Source organism: Colias eurytheme, chromosome 1 (genome assembly GCF_061535395.1).
Source record: "Colias eurytheme isolate Ceu_HAF_F1 chromosome 1, ilColEury1 Martin Lab GWU primary, whole genome shotgun sequence".
NCBI lineage: Eukaryota > Metazoa > Arthropoda > Insecta > Lepidoptera > Pieridae > Colias > Colias eurytheme.
In genome coordinates this window covers 9,948,827-9,970,172 of record NC_142980.1, presented here as the reverse complement: position 1 = coordinate 9,970,172, position 21,346 = coordinate 9,948,827, and the positions used below count along the sequence as shown (strand labels likewise).

The 21,346-nt window shown below is 33.4% G+C and overlaps 1 protein-coding gene across 1 annotated transcript in view; it reads right to left on the bottom strand.

Annotated features, from left to right (window-relative positions):
* The window catches only part of LOC149911189 (uncharacterized), a 173,258-nt gene that overhangs the window by 4,176 nt on the left and 147,736 nt on the right, over positions 1-21,346 (bottom strand). The window lies entirely within an intron of this gene.

Sequence of the window (21,346 nt, the reverse complement as noted above, 5' to 3'; positions counted from 1 at the left end):
AACTCGGCATACCTAGCTCTACTCGTCTATTAGTTCCAGTAGCCGTCTTCGAAGTACACCTGCAGGTCACTCCATCAAGTCTGGAGGTAAGGTCTCAACATAACTAACAAAATGAGCCTAAACTCGGCATACCTAGCTCTACTCGTCTATTAGTTTCAGTAGCCGTCTTCGAAGTACACCTTCAGGTCACTCCATCAAGTCCGGAAGTAAGGTCTCAACGTAACTAACAAAACGAGCCCAAACTCGGCATACCTAGCTCTACTCGTCTATTAGTTCCAGTAGCCGTCTTCGAAGTACACCTTCAGGTCACTCCATCAAGTCCGGAGGTAAGGTCTCAACGTAACTAACAAAACGAGCCCAAACTCGGCATACTTAGCTCTACTCGTCTATTAGTTCCAGTAGCCGTCTTCGAAGTACACCTTCAGGTCACTCCATCAAGTCCGGAGGTAAGGTCTCAACGTAACTAATAAAACGAGCCCAAACTCGGCATACCTATCTCTACTCGTCTATTAGTTCCAGTAGCCGTCTTCGAAGTACACCTTCAGGTCACTCCATCAAGTCCGGAGGTAAGGTCTCAACATAACTAACAAAACGAGCCCAAACTCGGCATACCTAGCTCTACTCGTCTATTAGTTCCAGTAGCCGTCTTCGAAGTACACCTTCAGGTCACTCCATCAAGTCCGGAGGTAAGGTCTCAACATAACTAACAAAACGAGCCCAAACTCGGCATACCTAGCTCTACTCGTCTATTAGTTCCAGTAGCCGTCTTCGAAGTACACCTTCAGGTCACTCCATCAAGTCCGGAGGTAAGGTCTCAACATAACTAACAAAACGAGCCCAAACTCGGCATACCTAGCTCTAATCGTTTATTAGTTCCAGTAGCCGTCTTCGAAGTACACCTTCAGGTCACTCCATCAAGTCCGGAGGTAAGGTCTCAACATAACTAACAAAACGAGCCCAAACTCGGCATACCTAGCTCTACTCGTCTATTAGTTCCAGTAGCCGTCTTCGAAGTACACCTTCAGGTCACTCCATCAAGTCCGGAGGTAAGGTCTCAACTCTCAACATAACTAACAAAACGAGCCCAAACTCGGCATACCTAGCTCTAATCGTTTATTAGTTCCAGTAGCAGTCTTCGAAGTACACGTTCAGGTCACTCCATCAAGTCAGAAACTAAATATGAAATTTATAATCCCATAAGTATAAAATCTATAAATAAAATAAATGCGTGAAGGATCAAGTTTATTAGGTGAAATATTTTGTATTCGTACAGTGATCTTTTCGTAAACGAGGAGCTGCTTACAAGCGTCACAGTGTCTACTCACAACGGCGGCTGAGCGCAGACTAAATTACTAAAATATTTCATTACAAATTGTGTTGCAATAATTCAAGGTAGTGACAAATAAAATAACCCTTATTTCAATGCAATAAGTATCACGCGTTACAGCTAAATATGTGAAAAAATAAGATTTGATTTTAATTTTTTTCTCAGCCTATTTGTAACATTTTGATAGTTTTATCTAGTACCTTTTTGAGTTAGACATGTCTACTTACTTAAAATATTTTAAAATTAATCAATTTGTTTTATTAAATACAAGAAAAATGTTCGTTTATTCAGCACGATATTGTCAATTTTGGGTGAAGAGGCAACGGAAATTATTTTTTTCAATATTATAAACCAAAATTTTCGACTTAAAATATAGTACCATTTAAAGATTAAGGAGTAATCTATTTATGGTAATTATTAGTTAAATTTGGTTTTGTACTATTTCGCCGCAAAATGCACCGAAAAACTGCGTATTTTTGTCAGATTCGTAAACGCGTCCTTAAGTTGTTGGGTGATGAAAGAATCGTTGGTACATTTAGTATTTAATCTAAACTGGGTTCTATTACACATTTATATTATTATTTATTAATTCTTAGTATTAATACATAAGGAAATTTTTGAACATTCTTATGTTCATAGTAGCACTATAATATACGCTCAATTGAAATAAATAAATGATATAATCCATATAATATTTTTGACATTAATGAATTCGCATAAGTCTCTCAGCAATATGTTATTAGTTAAATACAATAAATAAATAAAATATTCAATAGCGATTTATGTGAATCCTGAATGCCGGATATCGTGTACTTAGATCGTCCTTTTGTTATTATGATTTAGAATCGAATGTATAATATAACATACATAAAAAATGCCACTACCATTCTAAATGATTTCGAAATGATGTTACCATAAATATGTTTTATAATATAATATAGTAATTGAACTTAAAACTAAAGCATAATATGTACTGATGGATTCAAGGCATTTAGGATTCACGAGGACGCAATATCAAGTGTCAAATGGTTCATCATCATTCGCTTTGCTCGTGAAATGAATTCGCAAAGCAAATTCAAATCTGTTTTTATACCTGAAGGCTTGATTAAGAAAGCTTGGTGTGACCAAATTATTCAGGTAACCGTTGATGACAAATTTCGAAGGTAATCTCGTATTGCGCCATCGATCCTCCCTGAATGTGAAAAATAAAATAAAATAAAATGACATTTAGCATTTATAAACAAAATTAAACAATTTTATGTAGCGACGTAATAATAATACGTAGGTATGATGTTAAACTGTAGGCTAAGATGTTTCCTAAAAGGGTTGGGTTGGGTCAATTTGTCCAGATGGCATGGTATTTTGTTCAAAATTTAACGGGTTAGGGCGTAATGTGTGTGGTATCTGTTTCAAACAAAAAATACTGACTTTATAATTATGTCTGTTTACTTTAACACGGTTTTTATTTTATGCTTTTAATACAGTTATTCGAGTATATATTGTAAAAATAATACCTAACATTGTACAATTTATGTTAAAGTTTGAACATCCTTAAGTAAAGATTTCATACATGTATTTAATTTTAGATGTTGATATATTTAAATGTATGTATTTAATAATATAAAATAGCTTTAAACTCCTAGTGAGTAAACAACTTTAGACCGCACACATCGAGGGAAACGCATCAATAGCAGTGTCAATTACTGCGTCTATTTTTAATGGTTTAAAACTGACGTACTGGCATACTGTTTTATGTGTGTAAAGGATTGATCGACTGGTTTTTGTAAGACCGATATTTTTTTTGTTATTTTTGATGTTTGCTTCCAAATATTAGGTAAGTAGGTATATCAAATAATTTAACGAGTTGTTATATTGCTAAGAAACTAAATCCTAAATATTACCTACTGAATTATAATGTGTCATAGACTACAAGCCCGCATATGAAAAAAATATGGGTCAAATGAACCACCAGGGGTCATATCTAGAACGAAAGAAGAGCAAAAAATAATAAGATTCATCACTATGCCGTCACTTGTAAGCTGTCCAACTGAGTGCAGATGAGAATTGAAAAGTACAGGTAGACTCGGTAAATTTTGGTCATATATTTTTGTACGGCATTCTTAACCATCGATAGATCCATTAAAAATAATAAGAAACCGCTCAGTGCCGTACAAAAATGTTGGTCCACCAAGTCGGAATTTTAATTTAATTTCCGAGAGTTACCGGGGGTAAATTTGGTCATTTGACCATGTACGGCATCTGTGTCATACTATTGCTATACTGCTTTTAATCCATTATTCCGCAACGCCGTACAAAAATCATGGGGACAAGGGGAAAAAATCGAGAGTTGCAATCCCCTCTCTTTCCCCACTCCAGGGGGTCATTTGACTAAGTACGGCTTCGGTTCCAAAACATTATCTAGCACTCAAAAGTACTATTAAAAGCAATGCCGTCAAAAAATAATTGTTCTTTTAAATGTATACCAATAATCATCTTAATTTCATCGAATTCTTGATATAAAGAGCTGTAAGGTCATTTGACCCTGTACGGGAACTTTTTTTTTAACATGATATTGTAAAATTCAATTGTTGTATAGTATTGCCGTTCAAAAGAAACCGTTCTAAAAAAAGTTATAGAGAAATGCAAAACCAGAAATTTTGTAAAAGTTTAAACATCGTAGATTAATGAAATATAATAGTTTTCTACACTTTATTCGTTGTTTTAAATAGTATTAACATAGATAAATTAGGAAAAAACGATGCCGTACATTTTTGTGCAGACCACATCTTTAAGGCTGATGAAAGCGACGAAAGCTACAATTTTAAGGGTGCTTTATGGCCATTTGATACAGTACGGCATTAACATATTTTTACCCAACTACGGCAAAGCAAAAGGAGGGTTATGGTTTTGACAGGTCATGTATGTATGTTCATCTATTCCCTCGTAACTTCTAAACTACTTATCAGAATTCGACAAATAACATATCATTAGAAGCATCTGAATTGTTCACTGGATAACCAGCGACCAGCTAGCTAAAGGCTATATGGGGTTTCACAAAATCTAATGTGGCGCCCTCTAGCGGACAAAACATACAGAGTAAAAAAATAAAGTTAAGATAAATATGCCGTGTTTGGTATCATTTGAAAGCGCTTTACTTGTACATTTTGAATATGTATATAATACTAGCATTTGCTTGTGACTTTACCTGTATTCATGGGCTGATTGCATATAATTCACATCTTTTCGTTCATAGCTTTTTTATTAGTTCATCAATTTAACGGAGTCCATTCCACTTGACTCCGACTTTCCAAGGTGATAATTAACCACCTCGAGCTTCTTAATATTAATGTATATTTATATTTTACTATCAAAATATAAAGCAAACATTTCGTTATATGGATTTTTTCTTTTTCAGATTTTTCCCCTTTGAACCAACGAAAATGTACGGCACATGAAAAAATATTATCTATGCATAAAATACTTTAAAAATAAATTTATTTCGTGTTGTGTCAAATGACCCCCTGGAGTGGGGAAAGAGAGGGGATTACAACTCTCGATTTTTTCCCCTTGTCCCCATGATTTTTGTACGGCGTTGCGGAATAATGGATTAAAAGCAGTATAGCAATAGTATGACACAGATGCCGTACATGGTCAAATGACCAAATTTACCCCCGGTAACTCTCGGAAATGAAATTAAAATTCCGACTTGGTGGACCAACATTTTTGTACGGCACTGAGCGGTTTCTTGTTATTTTTAATGGATCTATCGATGGTTAAGAATGCCGTACAAAAATATATGACCAAAATTTACCGAGTCTACCTGTACTTTTCAATTCTCATCTGCACTCAGTTGGACAGCTTACAAGTGACGGCATAGTGATGAATCTTATTATTTTTTGCTCTTCTTTCGTACTGGATATGTCCCGTGGTGGTTCATTTGACCCATATTTTTTTCATATGTGGGCTTGTAGTCTATCATATAAGTATTACTGTTTATTAAAATTACTTTGTTGTCATTGAAGATTCATACCTACTTAGAAAAATGTATTAATCATCTTATATATAAAAATGAATCGCAAAATGTGTTGGTAAGCGCATAACTCGAGAACGGCTGAACCGATTTCGATAATTCTTTTTTTATTATATTCCTTGAAGTACGAGGATGGTTCTTATGTAGAGAAAACGTAAACATGTACCACGGGCGAAGCCGGGGTTGACCGCTAGTATATTAATAACTATAGCTTTCCACCCGCAGCTTCGCCCGCGCAGTCAAAGAAAAACCCGCATAGTTCCCGTTCCCGTGGGATTTCCGGGATAAAACCTATCCTATTTCCCGGGGTAAAAAGTAGCCTATGTCCTTTCTCGGGTATCAAAATATCTCTATACCAAATTTCATGCAAATTGGTTCAGTAGTTAAGGCGTGATTGAGTAACAGACAGACAGTTGCTTTCGCATTTATAATATTAAGTATGGATATAGCATACACGCAAAACTTGCCAGTACTGGCAACATTTAACACTAAATTCGAATTTCAAACAAATGTCAGTTAGTGGTAAATCAAAAAATTCATAAACGGAGCAATCAAGGCTCGGAATAAACATCGTATCGAGGTTGTCGTTCTTAAAATTCTCGTATTTTTTATTAACGTCGGCGCTCAGACGGATTATTCTCGAAATACCTATGCATTAATAAAGATCAAAAGATTGAAGCAAGCGGTGTTGTAAACAGATCATACCCGTAGGTACAGCGTTCGAGACTTAACTCGTCGGTGCGGGCGTAGCGACGGCGGCGCGGCGTGCGCACGCCTTGTCTGCAAGTTAGGGCATCCTAATTATAGTTCAATATTTTTACGACGTATTTAAAAAGAAGTTTGTCTATCAATAGAAAAACATTAGTTGCTAGTTTGTAAGTGATAATGCTGTATTTTTGTTCTAAGTGCTTTGTAGTTGTTAGGAGTTTAAAATGTCGTTTGATTTGGTCTTTAGAATATTGCATTGATACATTAATCAATGTAATTCATGTTAATTAACTATTCGATATACGTATATAATATTTAGTAAGTACTAAGTAAAAATCGACATTACCTTCAGGCTGTATGATTTCCATAGATATTTACAATTTAGTGTGTAGGTCTACAGTCTACACTTTTAAAAACATTTAGGTCAACTTAATATGTAGATATTAACACTGCTAAATTACAACGCAACGCTTTAACAATTAAACATACAACTTTCTCTGTATGGTAATGAGTCGACGACTAAACTCACGTACTATGGTGTATTTATAAGGCGTGATACAGCACCAGGCGCGGTCATAAACGGAAAGCTGCACAGACGCGCTAAATTGCCAATCAAATATCTATTTCAAAGGGGAATTTCATTAAAGATTTTTCATTTTATGTTAAGCGTAGAACATGACCTCTTTACGAGAACTAACAAACAACGCTGGTATCTTATTATATCTTTCAATTTTTTTACATTCATGTTTAATACAAGTGATAACTGCGTTAAAAACAACCGACTTCAAACTTGCACTTGCAACATTTACAAATACAGACAAAAATGCTCATAAAATAAAAACTTCTGGGCCTATCCGAATAAAATTTTTATGGGACCAATTCGACACCATCCCACATCGAACAAAAAAAGAATCACGTAAATCGGTTCAGAAACCTCGGAGTAATCGGTGTACATACATAAAAAAAAAATAAAAAAAAACATACCGGCCGAATTGATAACCTCCTCCTTTTTTTTGAAGTCGGTTAAAAATGTACGAATTGCCCCTATTATAGGTATAACTTAAATCTGTAAGTGTAGGTAAGTATATGTTATAATATTTTCAAAAATTTATATTTAATAAATACGTAATCAAATTTTAAGCTTTTGAAATATATTAAGTAAGTAGGTATGTATATTTTATATTAAATCCAGGGTTGCTAGTCAAATATTTTTATTACTGCAGATTAAACTAATTTGACATTATTTTGTACTTTGGTGATGTAAAATTAATTTTGGATTAAGTTCATCCCGTTAATAAAATTTGAACATGATAGATACTGTAAATACTTCAAGTCCAATACGTACATTGCATAAATGCACATGCTACCGCAGCTTTTATGATCGTCGTAAGGGACGCAATGCTTCTGAGAAACGAGCGCACATGGACAGCAATAAAACGTAGATTATTGGCCTCTGAACTCGTTAATTCTTTTTTTGTTATTAATGAAAACATTTAACCTTGAATGTTTAAAAGAGTCTAGATTATGTATTCACCTATAAATTCAATAATTGCTACAGTTCCATAATTTATAGACTTTTATTTTAAGAACACATTGTATGAATTATTATTATTTGGATGATGAAACGCGTGATCTGATTAAATAGGAGGGATAGTAGAAAGTACAAAATAATATTTTGTATAATTATTAAGGTTCTTATAGTAAAGTCATAACTTATTTAAGATTTATTAATTTAATTTTTATTCATTTTTTTGTCGAGTCTCTCTCTGCCAGTCTCTGCCTGTAAGCTGCATCTGTGAGTAAATTGTATAGTTTTTGCTGTTACAGAACCAGGGAAACATAAATAGCAAAAGCTGTATGTACCAGACGACCAATGTAGGTTTCAGATTCAAGGCCATAAATACGAGCGTAAGTTTTACCGTAAACATTATCTAATTTATTCTTTGATAATAAAATCAAAGTAAAAAACTTAAATATGAACAAATTCTGTTAATATTAAAAAAATATTTAATATTCAAACATACATATTTTGTTTTTCTTTTCAGAAAATAAATACAGTGTCATGATAAAAATAATGTTTTATACTTGTCGATGAATAATTTATTTGGGAAACAGTATAAAATTGGGAAGATATCGCCGTTCGAAGGTTATCTACCTATTAAATATTTATTTATCAATTCATTGTTGTGTATGGTAGTCTATGTACCGAATATTGTGAGAATTGCACAGTTTTTGGATATATGTCAGTTTACTTAATAGTGTGTGCGAGTTTTCATAATTATTGTATGTAAATTGTATGTATTTTTGTTAAAATAATATTTTTTTCTGTTATATAGAATAATGAAATATGTAGTTCTTACCAAAATAGCATCTGTAAACATATGTAAATTCATAGCAAATTATACCATCGTGCTACCAGGGAAATATGGACCCGGAGAGGTAAACATACTTTATTCTATGCGTGCGGGGGGTATCTGCGAATTGCATAGTTTATGCCATCCGCGTACCAGGGACATATAAACGAGAAAAGTCTAGATTCTTGCACGATGTGCATTGTGCAGGTCAAGTAAGGTTATCTTTTTCAGTAGATATACTAAAGTGATAGGTAATTTACAGGGACTGATTTTATAAAACTTACAAAATAATGTGGAATATAAATTGGTTTGTTAGGTAGTATACAAATTTTCGGTTAAAAAAATGAGAATTGAACGATATGAAAGCGGGCTGTGGACGGGGTTTTTTGCCTACAAAAAGTTAATTAATGTGCAAATTTTTGGCCCAGAGGTGCATAGAATAAAGCTCCGACTGGCGATGAAACGTGTAAGCATAATCGCTGAGCAACGGCATTTTACTTATGTATTTCGAAGTATATTTTAATCAATACATTGTACCTAAATATGTTTTATTTAGGTAATTACGGTATTTGTTATGTAGATAACGTGAATTTTTGAACTGAAACTTCTTTAAGCGCGTTGAGAGTAAAATTTCAAGTTCGCGTCATACCGTCAAGTCATGGAGTAATAAGTTTCATTTCTGATACGTGTGCTCGGCATACATGCTCTTTTTTACTAGTTTTGTATGAACCTTTAAATATTTTAAAACATAAATAAAAGAAAAAGAAAATATATACAATACATAAACGAACAATCCGAGATCTACAAACAACGATGTTCTACAATAATTAGCTATGTCCACACTAACTATTTAACTACAACTATTCAACTTTCGTTTGTCGCTTTCAATATTGAATGCGTTAAAGAACGCAACGCCAATATACCAATATAGTCATTTAGTTCATTCGTAGTTTGTCAGCTTGTGGAAACATGTGCGACGACAACATTTAGACCGGGAGATACTGACACAAAATTTCGAGTCATTTGTAACAGGATGGCGCGGGCGGTTCTACAGGGGTCTTAGTACGCAATGATAAAAAGAAAAATGATGGTGTGATCGCTGGTATCGGTGGTTTAGTCGCGTGGGCGTTAGCCGAACTCGTCGGAAAAATAGCGAAAGTCAAACGATTTGTAACACAAAAATTTTAGTATTTACCGATAGCCCATAAAAAAGAAGTAGGCGGTAGTGTCATGCCATACTTTTCCGGTGTGACTTACAGCCCGGAATACCGACGCGAATATGTTGATTTAAATAAAACAATTATTCAACCATTTGTACCAGGCTAACTTTTGCACAGGTAACCACCGTCGTGCAGCCATTTACGAAAATCGCTATGCCATACTTTTCGGACGATTCCAAATGGTCGCCATACCGCCGAAAATCTGCAAAAAAAATTTATTTCGCCAAACTTTTTGTACCAGTATTGCATTTGGATTTTTGGAGAGTATTTGATAAAATGTGACCATTATTATATTTGCCATACTTCTAGTAGGGGGAAAAAGTGCTGTCATACTTGAAAAATTAATTTAGTATTAATTTATATAAGTGAAGATTTCCAACACCTAGATCTTTGAAATTTTGTATTTATATTCTTTGATCCTCAAACTTCCAGGAAAAATAAGTGCCATACTGTTACAAATCGTTTGACTTTCGCTATTTTCCGACGAGTTCGACTAACGCCCACGCGACTAAGCCGCCGGTACCAGCGTTCACACTATCATTTTTCTTTTTGTCATTGCGTACTAAGAACCCTGTAGAACCGCCATCCTGATACAAATGACTCGAAATTTTGTGTCAGTATCTCCCGGTCTAATTTTACTTAGTGGAATATGTGCTGCTTACTTGGTCATAAGAAATTCCAGAAAAAAAAGAACCAAGCGAAAGTTTTGGATACGAGGCTATTACTAGATATAATTGAAGTAATGTGATTATGAGAGATGAACGAAAAAAGGCACAGTGTGGACATAGCTAATTATCAACCACATAAATCGATATGCTACGTTTTACGTCACTTAACCATGCATTTATATGTATGAAGATTGGTTAATTATAATTACACAACACAAATTCATCAAAGATGACAAATTTATCAATGTAATATTATATTCATAATAAATTTTAAAAATAATAAGGTATTACTCCAAAATATATGTTGCTATTCGCAACCTTATCTACATCTTAAAATCATACTTAAAACATTTATCTTGTAATTTAGGTACTGCACAATGGGTATGCATTGTATGTAATAATAATAATATTATATGTAAAACATGTGCGGGATCTATGAATGTTAAATGTAGGACATCTGCTCCGAATCTATGACGATTTATAATTTAATGAAAATTATTCCATTTACGGATAATTACTTGTCGGATTTGTATATTGTTTACAAAAAATAATACTTACTATGAATATGCTGAAATAAAATATGAATTTTGCAATTGTCTTTTTGAAAATTGATCTAAGGTTGAATACGAATTGATATATTTTTATTTATGCTACGTTTATTGTTTTGGTTTTTTATTATTAATCTTAAATTCCGCAATCAATTAAATAGCGTCACAAATATTAGCTGAAGATACTATCTTATTCTTAGTTTTTAGGAAATTCATAGTGAGCGAAGAAGGCACAAACAACTTTCAGTTTATGCCTGCGGTTGGTGCATCTGCGAATTGCATAGTTTCTACCGTTGGGATACCAGGAAAATATAAACAGCTAAGGCTTGAAACGACTGAGGTCTGTAGTCGAACTGTATTTGATCCCGAAGTATTATTTTAGGTTCATAGATAATGTCAGATATAATATAATTTACAGTACCTAATTTATTATTTATTAATTTATGAGCAAATCTATACTAATATTATAAAGCTGGAGAGTTTGTTTGTTTGTTTGTTTGTACACGCTAATCTTAGGAACTACTGATCCGATATGAAAAATTATTTCGGTGTTAGATAGCCCATTTATCGAGGAAGGCTATTTTTTTTTGTGAAGTCCCATGTCCCCAAATGGGGTAAGGGGCAGATGCATTATAACTACTGTACCAAGGAGGCGGTCAAAAGGAAGGGTTATAGGCTATATTATTATTATCATGGTAAAAGCTTTTTATACTGATTATCCCAGTGGAGACAAAAACAACTAAGTAGGTAACGAAAAAATCATTAAATTCGGTTCAGCTTTCGTATCAGCTGATCTTGAGTTATAATTGGTTTAAATAATACTATCTACTTTATTTAATAGATGGGTAAGTAACTTTTTTATGTACGCGGTTTTAAAAATTTCAAAAGTTGATTTTAATCAAAGGGAAGAATAAATAACAGATAAAAAATAATTAAAATCTGTTTTAGCGTTCTTGAGATTAAAGTAAATCTATTCAAATTAATGGAAATAACACTATAAGTTCTATCCTTTTTTTTTAATTTAAACCACAAAATGCATAATATTTAATACTTTGTGGCAGATAAATGTACCGCGATAAAAAGGTAGTCAGAGAAAAATTAATAGTGAAGTTACAAAGCGCAATAAACATTTCAGTTTATGCCTGCCTGCTGGTTGGTGCATCTGCGAATTGCATAGATTCTACCATTGGATTACCAGGATAATATAAACTGCTAAAGCTAGAAATATCTGAAACGGTTCACAGTGCATCAGCTGTACTGAACTGATTATTTCAGATTCAAAGAATTTCTGAAATATCGCGCCGAATCAACATTAATTAATTAAAATAGATGAATATCAAAAGAATAAATATACAATTCTAAATGTTAGGAAATATTTTATTTTATAATGAACTAGTGGTCCGCCCCGGCTTCGCCCGTGGTACCTAAATGTTTAAACTATCCTATCTCTCAAGTTGTATCGAACTGCACATTGTGTGCAAATTTTATTATAATCGGTTAAATGGTTTAGGAGTCCATTGAGGACAAACATTGACGAGATTTATATATATTAAGATTAAACAGAATGCAGAATGTAATACCTACCATAAATCGGCCATAATAGATAATTTCAACATTTTAAATACTATTCTGTAGTGTATTTACTATTTAGTATCAGCATTGCACCCGTGCGAAGCCGGGGTATAGTGTATAAAACTACCATTTTAAAAACGTATTCTAATTACCCGTATTTGACAGTTTTCGTGACATTTTAATTTTATCGTGTACCTAATACTAAGACGGATAAGTTTTATCCAAGCATTGAAAAATCGGCCCTTATTCAAGTGTAAAATTTAATAATAAGGTGTTTAGTCTTTTGTTAGTTGTCAACTCATTGATTGAACTTTCGAATAAAACTCTAAATTGAAATTTCTATTTTCAACAGTGCAACAGTGAAGAAAATGACTGGAACAGTTGGTGCATCTGCGAATTGCATAGTTACTGCCTTCGACGTACCAGGAACGCATAAAATGCAAGCGGTAGATGTGAACAAGGATCTAGGGTGTCTGCACAAAGTCTGAACCTACCCCTAGGAGGTTGGGGATAAACGGGGGGGTTGCAATCAATAACACCTTCCGCTGGCTGAAAGCGAAAGTTAAACGTCACCTAGTAATGATCGACTGCGCGATTGCGAGAAGGCTATATCATTTTGTTTCACACCACCCCGACCGCTTGCATCCATAGATGCATTTTCCTCTATCAAAGACTAAGTTGTTTTATTAAGTAGTAACATATACCTAACTAAAGTTACTAAATCTTACAAACAAAATCATTTTAATAGCAGATACTAAATAAATTTTGAACGCATTATCTATTTTCGTCAATATCATTAGTCCATAAAATTACATGATGAATAAGTAATATAGATCAAGAGCCCACGACGGCCAGACATTCCTTTCTTTAATAAAGTTGAAAGTTTCTCTGTATATGTCTCCGATACAGATAAGAACGACAAGCGATTATCAAGTCTCGGTTGTGGTTACTTTGGCAGGAAACATGTAGTAAGGGTGTATAAAATTGTACCTAACTTTCATTATAGTTTAAAAGCTAAATTTTATATATGTTACTTGGAGACCTATAAAAACATTATATTATCTAAAAAAATAAAAGTATAATATATAAGTAATAAAGTTATTACTTATCTTTTACGGGGACTTATGGTGATGGAATTTCACGTATACCGATGACTTTTTTATTGTGTCATCGAGATACATGAAATTCCATCAACATAAGTCCCTAAAAAATGTAATATTTCCTTACTTTTTATTCCTGCCTAAAAAATGTAATATTTCAATGGACTATAATTACAGATATTATGTTTTGATTAAGGTACGGATTGTAGATGCGTATTTTTTTTCATTCGTAGCAACGAATAGGATCAAATGATATGTAGGACCTAATACATTTTAAATGATTGAGGTAGTTAATATTATCATTTATTGTGGAGTCAAATAATGAATTACAAGCAAACCTTTTCAACATATTTTTGGTAAAATGTTATATATTTTTATTGTACTTGTTACTTATAGTGTGCGTCCACACTGAATGCGCGGTGGCGGCGGCCTAGGCGGGCGCGACGAGCGGGCGCTCGCGGTGGCCACACCGACGCGCGAGCTCAAGTAGCGGTTCGACGTTTTTCGGGTGTTGCAAACTTTGGACGATTTGCTATTTTTACTGGACAGTCCGATTTTGAGATGAGATCATTATAGAAGTTGTACACGAAATAAATAAAACAGAGGAATAACGGGTGAATCTTATATGAAGAATTGAGATTATACCCTACAAAATTACTGTGGTGTATATAAGTGTTTTAGATTGAATCGCACTTATAATTATAAAGAAGTTTCACTTCAACAATTAAGTATTTACCGCTATTTTACGAAAAACAATAAAGGATATAATATAAGAAGTCGAGCGACAAGACCGAACTGGTTTGATACCCCCGCCGTCCGCGCATTGGGTCGCTTGCTGACTAGGCCCGTAGTGTGGCCAGAACGCGCGGATAGGAGAGTTTGAAAACTACGCGCGCTGGCTCGCTCATTACCGTCGCACTAGGCTTCCGCCATAGTCATTTCAATGTGGACGCAAAGGCGCGTTTCATACGTTTGATATTTCGCGCCCGCCGTCGCAACCGCGCTAGGCTCGCAGTGTGGACCTGCACTTATAATATGTTACTTGGATATAGTATGAAAATTGTAAGCAAGTTTGCTATAACAAATAGGAAGTTGACTTGTAGCTACAGGTGTCCTTATAATAATATAAATAAGTATCTAATAAAAGGCAAGTTTAGGGACAGTGTAGGTATCTGTGAAATTGCATAGTTTATGCCATCGAAGTAGGGTCAACTCATCTAATTCTGTGACAAAACAGAATATGAACAAAAAAACAGGTTAAACTTTATAAATTTTATTTTTATTTTTAATAGGAACATTAATCAATCTTCTATTTATCAAATGGAGCAAGTGTAATCATAACACATATGAATTAACTCAGCGTAAAATGAGCATAATCAAACCGCGATGACTTGTCTAATTCTGTGACAATCACCATAATTCGGTGATAGTACTTCTCTAATTCTGTTATAACCGAATTAAGTGAGTATAATTATTATTTTTTAACACAAAAGTAAAAAAAATACAATTAATAAAAAATATAAACATATTGAAAGTAATAATTATGTATTTATTTATCAATGAGAAATTATCAAAAGAGGGGAACCATAAAAAATTAATATTGGACTTTATAATTGTTTGTGTGAACAGTGTACAGACTCATTTTTGACTGCATAATATTTTGAATTGCGGATGTCAGCGTTGTTTCATTATATTTTCTATTTTTATTTTTGTCTTCCTCCATGCTGTCTAAAATAAAAAAAAATAACTCACTTAATTATGTGATAAAAAAAATAACGGACTTTTTTAAAATGCTTGAAAGCGATCCTACTTTTAAACCTGAGTAAAAATAAATATTTTCTGACTTAAACGACTAACGTATAAGTACTAAAAACAATTATTTATACACGAATTGAAAATAATAAAAATTTGCTTGGTTAATTCGGTGACACTGTTTTGAGTTGCAATCTTGAAAATCGTTAACTTTTTGAACCCAGGAAATAAGGTATTATGCAAAAACAAATGAAAAATTACTAAAACCTTTATCGGTATCAACAAGAATATGTTTTTAACAATTAATTGTCAAAGTATCATCAACTTACACTCACCTTTTCTATTTAAAATTAATTAAATAATGACAGCACAGATGCACGCTACCGGTGAAACGTCAAACATGGCGGGCGCAGTGACAAATCCCGTGATTGTTACTATCTCACCCGCACGATTTTAACAAAAATTTGTACACGAAAAGAAGCTTTATTACCATACCATAGGGTTAATTTTAATGTATTGGATTTTACTCCTATAACGCTGTAAAAGAGTCCAAACGTTGTATCTCCGAATTAAGTGAGTCACATAATTAGGTGAGTTTACCCTACCAGGAGAATATACGTTATGAAAAGGTTGACTGAATCTACGACTACAAGTTGACTACTCATGACTAACAGCCGTACAAATAAACGAGTTATAACATTTTATGCAAAGAATAAACTAAGAATAAGGAAAAATCATACAAATAAACACGAAATAAATGTAACCTAGTATAACTTCGTAATAAGTATTCATACTAATGCTATTCCGTCCTTATTACGGCTACCACCCTAGTATAAGTCTGACATAACCGAGTTATAATATATCTTTTAGTACATTTTGCTGTGTTTTACAAGTTTTAGAAGCAATTTTCAATCTAAATTTGAGATAATAGCAATGAGAGTAATACGAGAAGTAGGAAAAGTTGAGCAAATTAATAATTTCATTACGTACCTATTGAAATGGAAAATTTTGTATGAAATGTCAAAATATACGAAATTATGAAAAAGCCTTTTGATATTTATAATGATTTATTTATTTACAACATGCGCCAAACCATACATACATAAAACTTATTTCTAAACTTATCACAATAATATACACTTTCATTGAAAATATAAATCTTCTAAGCCTGGAGTTGTATGTTTTGAGTACCAGTTATTTGACAACTCTCTATCTCAAAGTGGGTTTATCTTCTGTTCTCCAGATATTGGATAGCGTTATCTATCATTTGCTTGCATATTTAATGATATATTTAAATTATTTCCAATAAATATTTAAAAAATAAATAAACAGAACATCGTATGATGAAACTTCACAACAAATTCGACGAAGTCAAACGAGCGTCAGCAAAATGACAGCACCAAGGCTTAACCGTAGACAATTTCAATGTTTTTCTTAATTTTGTGAATGAATTGCGACGTTGCCGCTTCGCGCCTATTGCATAGCGTGAGCATAGATACATCGACGTTATTCCAAATTTATTTGTAAGAAATTATGACATCCTTATTCTTTATTTATTCTTATCATATCTATGCATTGCATAAGGTTTGAATAAGCAAGTTTTTATTTGTACGGCTGTTAAAGTTTATGGATATAAGTCCATAAAGTTTTATGAAAACACACGTACGTATGCATAATAATTCCTTGGTTTCAGTATGAAAGACAATTATTATTTACCGTATTTATTAGCTAGAATAATTTATTTTTAAATTTAGAAGATAACTATTTATTTATGAAAAAAGAAAATTGCCTTCCGTCCGCATATAGTCAAAGGAACCCGCATAGTAGTTTCCGCGAGTTTCAGTGATTAAACCTGTCCTTTGTCAAATAATCAAATTAATATTCATCGGATCAGTGGTTTAGACGTGAAGAAGACAAGTAGATGTATGTAGTTACTATCGCATTTATTATAGGTTTTACAACTTGATTGTTTTGTTAATTTTAACGACCGAATTGGCAGTATAATATATCTTCTATAATTTAAAAATGAATCGCTAAATGTGTTGGTAAGCGAATAACTCGAGAACGGCTGAACCGATTTCGATATTTTTTTTTATTATATTCCTTGAAGTACGAGGATGGTTCTTATGTAGAGAAAACGTAAATATGTACCACGAGCGAAGCCGGGGCGGACCGCTAGTTTGTTAATAATAATGAAATGCCTTTTGAAACGTTAAGTTTGAGTTAAGTTGGAGCTCAGTTAAAACTAATCTACTATTAAAAATTGAAATTGAGAAAATTATTCTTTATTTATTAAAAAAAAAGTGAAGTTACGTGTCCCTTAGTGGGATAAGGGGCATATGCATTATGCATACATCTGTTTCACTGATCGATAGTCTTTAGGGATCAGCCTTCTGTGTCCTACCAGACCGAGACATTTTTTTATATTCGTCTCCACCGGGAATCGAACCCAGGATCCTCCGTTATACACTTTCGCGTCAACCACTATACCGAGGAGGTGGTCAAATTTCAGATTTTGTCAGAACTAGACCAAATTTATATGGGACTAGATGATAAACACTAGCTTTCGAGTCCTAAATAAGGATCATCTATCATTCAGTTCTACTTTCAAAAGAAACAAAGCCAAAAAATCTTTTCCTGTTCAACTGACTTAAAAAAGGAGGAAGTTTTCAACTCGATTTTTTTATTTTTAATTTATTAACTCAGAACTTTCACTGGTTGAACCGTGTTACTTTTTTATAATTCTTTCTATATTTTCAAGCTGATGCCTTGCCATGCTATGTGGCCTAATTTAAATTTGGTTTGGGTTTAGCAATTGGAAGAGACAGTTATACTTAAGAAAAAAAAAAACATATACGCAGATGTTTTTTTTGTGCTTTAAATCTAAGGAGTAAATGTCTAAAATATGTAAAAATATACTTGCTATTATGCAATTCTTTGTGATGAAAACGTACTAGTTCATGAACGTGGAAAAGTTTCATAAAGCAAATGTTAACTAGTATCATATAGATATAGTTTAAATAAAGTTTTATCGATACATCTAGGATAACATGACTTGAAAGGAGCTCTAGTTATAAAACATGTGGGCGTGCCGCGTGAATGAAGAATGTCTACGTAGTGCTATCTCATGTAGGCGCAAGGCTGAAATGCATCAAATCAATATACCCTCATACTACGCTGAAACCAGCACACATGCACAATTATGATGAATACTACCTCTTGTAGTTTATACTCCCCTTGTAGCAACTGCATGCGAATGCAACGTTCGAACTATAATAACGTGCACAAGCGATTGTGTGATTGATTGATTGTGCACAACTATTGCAGATATCAAAAAAATTTAAACTGATATCGTGAGTACTTAACCTAATGAGTAAAATGGCCATAATAAATTTTTAAAAATAAAACGAGAATGATCCAAAAATGTTACATTAAACGCTCCCATACATTTTATTTCCCATACATTTTGTATTCATAGCAGATTTAGAAGTGATGTCCTCATTGTGCAATACAATGAGGAGCTCTATTTACAGTTCCTAAATGAACTTCCCTTTAAATTTGCGAAGTAATTAAAGCAGAAAACCAAAAAAAGAAAGAAAAACCTAAAAACTTTCATTTTAAATGTACATGGGATATTCGTATCTCATACTCAATGTATGGGAGGGTTTCAAGTTAATTTTTTACATATTTCTCGTTTTATTGTTAAAAATTTATTATTTTATTTTAAATTTATTTATTATGGGTAATTTATTTTACTCATTAGGTTAAGTTCTATCGATATCAGTTTAAAATTTTTTTATATCTGTAATAGTTACGAAATAATCGCCTGTGCACACTTAACGATTACACCCTGTATATCATGTCGCTAAGACCAATAGGAGCGGAGCACTGCGGGTAAAACCGCGGAGCACAGTTAGTAATAATAGAATATTATATAGATAATAGTGTCTAATACTAAAGAACGATTACTTGCTTTCTTACCAGTGAATCGTATAGCTATAAATTTTAACAAAGTATAAATCTTGATTGCGATATTTTAATTCCATCATGGTCAAGGTTTTTTTATAACACCGTCATTTTGAATCCTTAAATAGCTAGCACTATAGCAATTTACGCTCCAAATAACTAGGGACGCATAAACAAGAATAGCTTGATACAGTTACACACAAATAAATACATGTAATTTGTGGACAAGACTGAATGTTTATCACGAAAAATTGTCAAGTAGCCATATATTTTGGTCATACCATGCAGTAGTGAGTTCTAAACTCATTTTTTCATAATATCCGCTTTATAAAAGTTAAGCCCTTTAAATAGTTTTGTGTTCTAATAACCTATTATTTCTTAGTAAATATTATATTATTTATTATTCAAATAATTTAGAATTCAATAGTTACTAGATCCAGCCGGTAGATATTTATTTTGGATTACCTTATTACAAGATTTGTTAAAACCTTTAAAGAAATAAAATATAACAACAAACAAAGTATGGAATTTCAGTAAAGTTTTGATGAATTAATGGAGTGATAGTGATAGCATCATGGATTTGAAATATAGTGTATTCACCCTTAACCAAGTGGGTGGTTAAATGTAATTGGTCAAAACAAATCACACCTTCGACCAATCAGGTATTTATAGACCTCTTGATGTGGTATTTATTCCTGGTAATTCAACTGGCCGTTTGTACTGAAAGCGTTATCAATCAATGTATTTGCGACATTAATCACTCGGGCATCATGATGAGGTAAGAGGTTATATTAGTTTTGATTGGTCGAAGGTGTGGCTAATATTTGCCAATAGGAATAATTTCATAAATGCATAAAGGTGATAGATAGCTTTTATCTTTCCCTGAAAGCTTACAGATGTCTGTCTACACAGTCAACAACAAGTCGATAGAGAAGGGTATAATATCGAAGCCTTAATGCGTGAAATACTATGTTCTCTTGTGGAGTATGGGAAAGATGTACAGTGAAACCTGGTTAAGTGAGACATCAAGGGACCTGCAATGTTGTTTCACTTATAGAGGTATTCCACTTACCCAGTGTCTCAGATATACAGGTATAAATAAATATCTGTCTCATTTACAGAGGGTTCCATTAACATAGGTGAGAATACAGGCTATTTCAGTTATACAGGTGCGATCATTAAATCCATACTAATATTATAAATGCGAAAGTAACTCTGGTATGGAGATATTTTGATATCCGAGAAAGGACATAGGCTACTTTTTATCCCGGGAAAATGACGCAATCCCGGAAATCCCACGGGAACGGGAACTATGCGGGTTTTTCTTTGACTGCGCGGGCGAAGCCGCGGGCGGAAAGCTAGTAAAATATATGGTTGGGTAAAATAAGAATGAGTAAACAAACAATGTTATCTCAGTTACAGAGGTTTATGCATATAAAATTTACTCGCTGTCTCAGTTATAGAGGTGACTATGATGATAAATCGAAAGAACAAATCCCAGATATAGAGGTTTACCTCGTCCCACTAACAGAGGTAATTCAGTGCCAAAGTGTTGGGACCTCAGCATGAGTTCCAGTTATGGAGGTTTCTCACTTATCCAGGTCCCACTTAACCAAGTTTCACTGTATTATGCATCTATTTCATCAGCGTTCTCTATCCTACCAGGCCGAACCATTTTCTTGTGGCGTTTTTACTTGTTCAGTGGCGACTGGGAATCGAACCCCAGATCTCTGTTCTAGAATAACTTTTGTACCAAGGAGGCGCTCACGATAAGTAAAGATTATAAAATCTTTTGAGAAGTCAAACGCAAAAGAATCGAATTAAACTTATTACGCCACTGTTCGAAGTTCGCAGCAATTACACTAGCTCACAATAATATAGCCGGATGTAAACAGAACTAGCCAAGTCATCTAACCAAGACAGTTTCAGACAGTTTTGCTATCCGAGTTTGAAAAACTAGCCTCGTGTAGCACGTTCATTACCAAAATGCTAATACATATTGTAATATTGATTGCTTCCAAATAAAGCTAAATATCATGATGAGGTTGGTCGTAACCTAATATTTTTATTCTGTCCTATTCTACTAATAATATTATAAATG